This window comes from Hyperolius riggenbachi, chromosome 1, assembly GCF_040937935.1.
Source record: "Hyperolius riggenbachi isolate aHypRig1 chromosome 1, aHypRig1.pri, whole genome shotgun sequence".
Taxonomy (NCBI): Eukaryota; Metazoa; Chordata; class Amphibia; order Anura; family Hyperoliidae; genus Hyperolius; species Hyperolius riggenbachi.
The window spans coordinates 28,748,179-28,757,591 of NC_090646.1; positions in this window are offsets into that span (position 1 = coordinate 28,748,179).

Genomic DNA, 9,413 nt, shown 5'->3' on the forward strand with positions numbered 1-9,413 from the left:
ACACTTTCATGTAAATGATGGTGAGATGGTTAATAGTTGCATCCACCTCCGTTAGTGTGAGGTGGGGAAGAGGGAAATGGCAAGACTTTACTGCCTCTGTTTCCAGAGTAGATGCAATTTTTTAGAACATGTGGATAGGTAACCCCTCATGCTTTTAGGTAGCTGTTCAGCTTCAGGTCTGTGTGACATTTAACCCGCATATGTCAAGCCCCACCCATTCTGCTCTGGTTCACCAACAAAGCCAGGTTCGACTTACAATGGGGCCTTCTGGCAAAATTAACCTGGGGCACCCCCTGACAGCCTTTCCCTAAAGCGCAATTATTGCAAACCCCCCCATACCAGGGCCCCCAAGCTGGCTGCTCAGCCCCCTCAACATAACTATGGTCCCCGGGGCCTCTGCACAGTCTTTGGCAGGGTCCCCGGGGACCATAGTTACATTTTTTTTTGGGGGAATCACGAATCAGGGCTAAGGACATTTGTTCTCTATCTTGGTAGTGGTGGGGACCTAAATTGATGTCTGCCAATCACCAGGTATGGTCTAGCCACAGCTGAATAAAAAGGAGGTGCAGCCTGGGCCAGCATTTAGCATAGCCTTGCAGTGCTGCAGGCTGCTAGGTCTCTGCAATAGGAAACTTGAAGACAATGTCAGAGGTATTGAGTTTGAACTTTTTCAGGATGCTGTAGTGCTGGTCCATGGTGCTGTCATTTTATAGGTTAGAGTATGTCCGGTAACCACTGTTGTGTGTTGAGTTTGATGGTGTGGGAGACAGTGCTAAGAGAATTGTCCCATTGTGTTTTTCCACTGATGACTTCACATGATGACCACATTCATGTTTATTGTCTTCTCCCTGATTCAGGTGCCATTTTCCCGCTGCAATGAGAGATGTCCTCCTGGCTATGAAAAAACCCCTAAAGAAGGAATCCACCTCTGCTGCTATGGCTGTGCCCCATGCTCCGAGGGAACATTCTCCAATCTAGGTTTACTTGCACTACTAGGATGGCTATGTTAGCAATAGAAAAGCAATAGGCCTGATGTATCTGGGCACAGCCTCTGCTCCTTGTCAGGATTGGCTGATAAATGTAGGCTCATACTCCAACGGGAAGGATAGCCTTTTTTTGTCAGTAGGGATGCAATGCAATTTGCTAAGCTAACAACCTCACTGTTGCAAACTAGACAGTGATCGGGTTTTATTCACATCAATTGACAACTTCTCTGCCGCAGGGATTTTTGCCAAATATAAAGGCACTAAAAAATTACAAATATTGCTACAATTTCAAATTCCTATGGATGCACTCCCATGCGCATTGGTTGGTCATACCCTACCCCAATAAGTATGGAAGGAGGTACTTTTACATTTTTTACTTTATTTGTCTTAGGCAACATTAACATCTTATCCATGTAAATTTGGCATGTGGTTTTCTGCCTTTTTTTCTGTGTTCTGAGACTTTTTCAGTTTTTGTCCTTTCACTTTTTTTTTTTCCTATGCAATTTTTTTACATCACAGTCTAGCTTTGGAGCATACCTATCCAGAGTTGAGCCTTACCATTTCCCACACACAGTCAGATTTATTTAGGCATCGTCGATGCCTAACCATACACAGTACCAGAGGAAACACCAGTGACATAAAAGTTCTGGTGCTCTGGAGAAAATGGTTGAACAAATACCTCATTTGGGGTATAAACTACAGTACATCTAAACTGACATGCACAGACAGCACACATGCATGTTACCAAATTATGCAACACACACTACGCAATTTGCATAAGCTGTGTAATACATACAATAGGAATGTTTGCTTGTTGTATGATTTATGTTACGTTATTATTATTATTTTATAAAGTGCCAACATATTCCATGGTGCTGTACATAGTAAGAAGAGAATAAGAAAAGTAAGTAACAAACATGGGGTACAAAATAATACAGAAAAAGGTATACACCAATATACAAAATACAGAACTAGTACAAAACACAGAATTGCTAATAAAACGAGCATAATGAATAAAATGTATAACAAAAAAAAAAAAATACAAGACATAAAAGGGCAAGAGAGCCTTGTCCTTGCAGGCTTATATAAAATCTAATGGAATGGGGGGGTGAGGGAGGTAGTATACATTAAAGATACCTAGTGGCAGTGTGTTTTTAGGCCATCTAGTAGGAGCACAACTTGACCAGAGGTTGAAGGGGGAATGGCCAAAGGTAGAGTGTATGGTTGTCAGAAAAAGTGAGTTTTGAAGGACCGTTTAAAGGTCCGGGGTTGCGTAACTAGTTATTTGCTATGCTATTTCCATAACATGCTTTACACAAGCAACCCACGTGTTCTATCCATAATGTGTTACACAAACATACAGTGGGCTGTGTAATTCGCGTAATGTTCTGAAAAATGTACAGGCCGTGGACATACATGTTGAAATACTTTAGTGAATACCCCCTAGATGTTGTGATGGGCAGAGTATTCTCTTCTCCTTCTTGTTCTTCTATAAGAGTATTATTAGTTTAATGCTGTTTTCCTGCAGACAGTGATAACTGCCAGAGATGTCCTGAAGATCAGCAACCCAACAAGATAAAATCCAAGTGTCTCCCGAAAGCTTATGACTTTCTGTCATATGAAGAAGATTTTATAGCATTTATTTTGTCATTAATGGCCGTTTTATGTTCTGGCATTACATTGTGTATAATAAAGCTGTTCATAGCACATTGGGACTCTCCAGTAGTGAAAACCAATAACAGGACTGTGAGCTTCATTCTCCTGACCTCCATCCTGCTGAGCTTCCTCTGTGTCTTCTTGTTCCTCGGACGTCCTGTGGATATAACCTGCATGCTGAGACAGGCTTTATATGGAATATGTTTCTCCACTATTCTTTCTTCAGTTCTGGCCAAAATAATACAAATCTGCATAGCTTTCAAAGCCACCAAACCCAACACTTTCTGGAGGAAATGGGTTGGAAACAAAGTAGCTTACTTTATAGTTCTGTTCTGTTTCTCTGTCCAAGGTGTGAACTACATTACCTGGTTATCTACATCCCCTCCGTATCAGGAGTATGACATGTTCTCTCATGCTGGGAAGATCATCATTCAGTGTAATGAGGGGTGAGTGATCGGATTCTACTCTGTGTTGGGTTACATGGGGTTTCTGGCAGCTGTAAGTTTTCTTCTGGCTTTCATGGTGAGGACATTACCGGACAGCTTTAATGAGGCCAAGTACATCACGTTCAGCATGCTGGTGTTCTGCAGTGTCTGGATTGCCATGATCCCGGCCTATCTGAGCATTAGAGGGAAATACTTGATAGCTGTGCAGATATTTGCAATTATGATCTCAAGTGTTGGGTTATTAGGATTTATATTTTTTCCCAAATGTTACATTATACTCATAAACATCCCTACTTTCAACAGAAGAACCATTTTAGAATAATATTAATATGAAAAGAATAATACAAATAACAAAAAAGATTTAACTTTCAGTTACTTTACCATTTTCTTTAGCTGTTGTATCCTGTTCTTGAACTACCTTGTTTCCAAAAGGAAATACATTTGAAATAATTGGTAAAAAATGGAAATGCTGAATTCATTTTGCCAAAAACGTAATTGTTGCAAAAAATATAAAGTCCATTATCACAAGTGTTTTGTTGTTGATACGTTTTTGTTGTTGATATGTAGATCATCAAGTGTCAAAGCTTCTGGCAAGAATCTTGATGTCTTCTGGAAGAGCTCTCCAACGTGCAACTAGCTTGGGAAATCTAGGCCAAGGGGAGTATTGGGTGGAGGTGTGGACAGACTTTCATTCATCCTTATTTCTTTTGTTAGCTATGGATTTAGGTAGGATGTAGGCCTCAGGAATAGGGACAACATCAAAGATAACTTGATCTCAGCAGTGGTGCTAGAAGGAGAGAGTCAGTTCATTCAGAGGTTGAGTCACATATACCCCAACATTGAAGACTTTTATAGGTGAGTATAAAGGTGGACAAACATCATACATTTTTTTTTTTTCACATTTCTCTTCAATTCAAGAACTACAATCCTTTTTTTCCTGGTTGATTGTAACATTTGAAAATTTGACTAATGTACCACACACGTGTTCAGTTTTTCCCCAATGATGGAAAAAAAGATTGAAAATTGCTTATGGGTATATATTGAGAAATTGACAATCTACCCTGCACCATTCAATTTGCGTAAAGTATATATTAGAAAACTCCGCCACTCCGGATCGTCTGTATATTGAAAACAAATATGATGTCTGATCGGATTTTTTGCTCAATTTTTTTTTTTTTTTGTGAAATTAGATTGTTTTTATTGATTTGCCATAACATCGGATTATTTTATTGCATCATGTGTGGCCACCTTAAGGCTAATTGCACACATGGGGCTTGATTTACTAAAAATATCACACTTTATCAAATATATCACACCTTATCAAAGTTAACACGCCTTTTCAGAGTAGCATAGCAAGTGCTATGAACCTGCAGGGGCTCAGTGCAGGATGAGTGCCAGTGCCATAGCCAATTAGCAGGCATACATTTGTAGCGTTCGCTATGCTATGTTTTTCTGAAGAGAACAGTTCAAAAGTTCACTGGCCTGCTCTGTAAAATCATTTAGAATGTTGAGTAGTGTGTAAACTACAAATATTAGAGAATGATGCAATGTTATGTATATATATATATATATATATATATATATATATATATATATATATATCTGTAATTAAAAATATGAGAATATTTTCTTTGCTACCAATGTTCTAGTAATTATCTGTACTACACAACCAATTCATTATATTATTTTTTTCTTCTTTTCGCTTCAGTGTCTCTTTAACCCTTAATCAATCACCTCTGCATCTTCACACTGCAGGTACTGTGGCCAGTCTCATAGAGACTAATGGCCACTGCAATGTGGGACTGGGGAGAGTACCGTAGCGTGACTCGATAGTGTGCAAGGGACCTTTATGAGGAACTCCAGTAAAAATAATGTGATAAAAAAGTGCTTCATTTTTACATGAATTATGTATAAATGATTTAGTCAGTGTGGCCACAGGCGTCTGGTCCACCAGGCCAATCCAGGCAGTCGCCTGGAGCGCTGTGCAGTGGGGGAGAGCTCCCCTGCCAGATGTGTGGGTATCGAGGAGACTGTGCGCCCTGACATATATATTTTTTTCCTTCAACAGACAGAAGTTGGCTGCAGAGATCCCTGGGATAAGGAAAGTTGCTCTAGTAAGAGAGGAGGGGGAGCGGAGCTAGACAAGACAATTAACAATCAATTAACAACTAAAAACGCTCCACCGCCCCTCCTTTTCAAGTGCAGGCAATTCTAGTGCTGGACTGTGGCAGCCAAACAGGAGATTCACAGAGTGGTGCAGAGCTTACAGCCTACAGGAGATATCTTCACAGCATGTGGGCTACGGATCCACCCTCCAGCTGAAGAGAGTATGACAGGCAGCTACAATGGGTGGTGAAGATGTGTTTTTTTTTCTTCCCTCTTAGGTGTGAGTGTGTGTTTATATACAGTTTATGTACAGTCTGTATGTATGTGTACAATGTGTGTATGTACAGTGTGTACAGTGTGTGTATGCATGTATGTATAGTGTATGTACAGTGTCTGCATTCGTGTATGTACAGTGTGTGTGGATGCGTGTTTGTATAGTGTGCGTATGTACAGTGTGTATTTTCTGGTGAAACAGTGCCGCATTCTGATTGTTTTCTGGCGAAACGCTGCCGCAATACGTTTATTTTCTGGTGAAATGTTTCCCACATTACGATTATTTTCTGGTGAAACACTGCCACAATATGTGTATTTTTTGGTAAAACGCTGTCGCATTACGATTGTTTTCTGATGAAACGGTGCCGCAATATATGTATTTTCTGATGAAACGTTGTCGCATTACGATTATTTTCTGGTGATACGCTGCTGCATTACGTTTATTTTCTGGTGAAACAATGTCACATTACGATTGTTTTCTGGTGAAATGCTGCCACAATACATTTATTTTCTGGTGAAACGATGTAGCATTATGATTGTTTTCTGGTGAAACGCTGCCGCAATACGTTTATTTTCTGGTGAAACGCTGTCGCATTACAATTGTTTTCTGGTGAAATGCTGCCGCAATACGTTTATTTTCTGCTGAAACGCTGCAGCATTACAATTATTCTCATGAGGGGGCACCAAGCTGGAAGGGGCGCCACGGGAGAAGGGGGGGGGGGTGCTCCACAGGTTTTCTCGCCTGGAGTGACAAAATGGCTAGAGGCACCCCTGTAAAATCTTTCCTCTCCCTAATTTACATTCTGACATTTATTACATGGCAACATATTTACTGCTGACAGGTGATGTCAGTGGGATGAGATGCTTTTCAGTTGGAAACAGCTGTTATTTCCCACAACGCAACAAGGCTCCCACAGTGTGATGTCAGCACCATGGTCCTGACATCACACTGTAGGAGGGTTTCACCACAATATCAGCCATACAGAGCCCTCTGATGATCAGTTTGGGAAAAGGAAAAGATTTCTCATGGGAAAGGGGGTATCAGCTACTGATGGGGATGAAGTTCAATTCTTTGTTACGGTTTTTCTTTAACCTTCCTGGCGGTAAGCCCGAGCTGAGCTCAGGCTATGCCGCGCAGGAAGATATCTCAGCCCCTGGTGGGGCGATTTGCCCCGTTTAAATTGCTGTACGCGCAGCTAGCACTTTGCTAGCCGCGCGTACAGCTTGATCGCTGCCACTCTGCGGCGATCGTCCGCACGCAGCGGTGCAAGAGGGCCCCCCCGCCAGAGCCCTGCGCTGCCCGGACCAATGAGTTCCAGGCAGCGCTATGGGCTGGATCGGAGGCGTTTGACGTCAGGACGTCGGCTGACGTCCATGACGTCATTCCAATCGTCGCCATGGCGACAGGAGAAGCCAAACAGGGAAACGCGTTCTATACGCATTCCCCTGTTTGCTATTGATGCCGGCGACGATCGCACTAGAGGGACACATGCGCCCTCTAGTGGTGTTTCATGTAGCTACCACTCTGGTAGCTTTACATGAAACAAAAAAAAAAAAAAAAAAAAAAAAAGGATTTCTGCCTATCTGGCAGAAAAACTGAACCGGCAGGAAGGTTAAGGAATTCTGGGTGATTCTATAGGTTAGTTGGGTGTGAGAAGTTTCACGCCAAGATGAAAATTAAAATTCCCCCACACAAGCACCCTGTCAGGTGTGTGGTTAGCTGTTAGGGCCACGTCTATGCAAAAAAGTCCTGAGGAAAATAGATAGCGGTGATAGAATGTGCGTAATTTTATCAATATTCTACCTCTAGTCTGCTGTAGTAGAATATTGACAATTTTACTGATATTCTACTATCCACCGTAGTAAAATTAACCACTTAAGGACCACAGGCTTACAGCCCCCAAGTGACCAGGCTATTTTTTACAAATAAGTGTTCTGCAGCTTTAAGTGCTCGCTGCAGAGCCATACAACACAGCACACACATGAATCCCCTCCTTTTCTGCCCACCAACAGAATGATGGTGGGCTCTGATCTCTGCTGCCAGTTTTTGTTTTGTTTTTTATTAATTTTTTTAGTTATTTAATTTAAATAAAGTAATTATTTTTTTCTTTTTATGAATCCACCCCTCCCTCCCTCCGATGTCCAAGCACAGCGATCAGCTGATGCCTATGAGAGACTATCGCACTCTGAGCCTCTCCAAGTCCAAGGGACAGCAGGGAGAGCCTTCATTCGGCTCGCCCTGTGCCGAACTGCCCAGCGCCAGGATGACATGTACTCTGTTTAAAGGTATTGAAGGCGGTTACGAGTCTGATGGCTGGTAGGAGCAAGTTCCAGAGAGTGGCGGAAGCCCTAGTGAAGAACGACAATCACGCATGGGAGTGAGATATGCGCGGTGCAAACAGGTGTAGGTCGTTGGTGGATCGGAGGGGGCAGGTCAGTATGTGCCTGAAGACAAGATCAGAGATGTAGGTCAGGCAAGTCCTGTGCACCGATTTTTAGGCCAAGCTCAGAATTTTGAAGTTAATCCTGAAACAGATGGGGAGACAGTGGAGAGCTTTACAAAGGGGAGTTGTAGAGGCGCTGCAATAAGAGGGGAGTTGATCTTTCCTGGCTGTGGGGTGTAAAGGAAAGTGCAGAGTCCAGGGTAACACCTAGACAGTGGGCTTGGGAGGTAGGGCAGATGGTAATATTTTCAATAGTGATGTGTATATCTTTGAGCAGTGCAGCTGTGCAGGGAGGGAATATTAAAAGCTCAGTCTTGTCATGATTGAGCTTCAGGAACCTGGCAGCCATCCGGGAGGAAATGGATGTGAGGCAGGTGGTAGAGACCTTGTCCTTGCTGGAAAAGGAGAGATCTGGGGTGTGAAGGTATATGTAACGATTGGTGTCAGCAAGCACGGATATTCTGATTATTGGTGATCTGCAGTATCACCAACAATACAGATGCTATACCTGATTATATGGTGATCTGCAGAATCACCAATAATGGAAGTATAGCGAGACACGAAACAATCGGATGCAGGAATGTGCTTGGTGTGATAGCAATAGTCGGAAACCAATCCAATAGTCGATAACGGTACGGGCCAGCGAAGTACAGAATCAGGAAACAGAAGAGTAGTCAAGACAGGCACAGAATCATACACGATAAATCAAGACAGTTTAATATGTGTATATATTGGCGATAAACCAATATATAACACAATATCAAATACAAGGCTGACTAGATGTGACAAGAGCCGGGGTCCTGCCGGATTATCACACGGGAACTGACTAGGTCTGAGTGCTGACACAGGGTATCGCAATCACAGATGAAGTGCTACTGAAAAGCACTTCCTTAAATACTGTCTGGGAAAGGAGTCTCCACCCTAAGCAGCAACCAATCAGAGCAGGCTAAAACGTCAGCTGACCTCCAGGTCAGCTGACCCGCTTTCTAAGAGCATAAAGGCGTGTCTGGCGTGTGCGCGCACCCCCTAGAGGCACGATGACAGAGCCCTGGTGAGCAGCACGCTGGCGAGTTTGGCGCTGTGCGATCGGAGGGTTTTGCGCAACGGATGCGGACAAATTTCCGCATCCCGCGTTGGAAAGTCTGCCTGCCGGAACGGATGCGACCGTATTTCCGCAATCCATCCGGCGTTGCGGATTTTTCGTTACAGTATACCTGGGTGTCATCGAGAGTATAACAACTTATGAAACCTCTCTGTGATTCTGTCAGGATCATGGTAAAATGTGAATAAATGATTTTGCCTTCAGACAACTCTGGATTAGACATACATATTACTACATGAACTATGTTTTTTTTTTTTTTGTTTAATTGTTTTGGTAGTTTATTCAGTACTGTAACATTTTTACAGCAAAATATGTAACACAAAATTTATATTTTGTACATGATGACAACGTTGTTTGTATCTCTGAAGCTTGTAACGTGAGTCAGGGTCGGGCTGAGGCA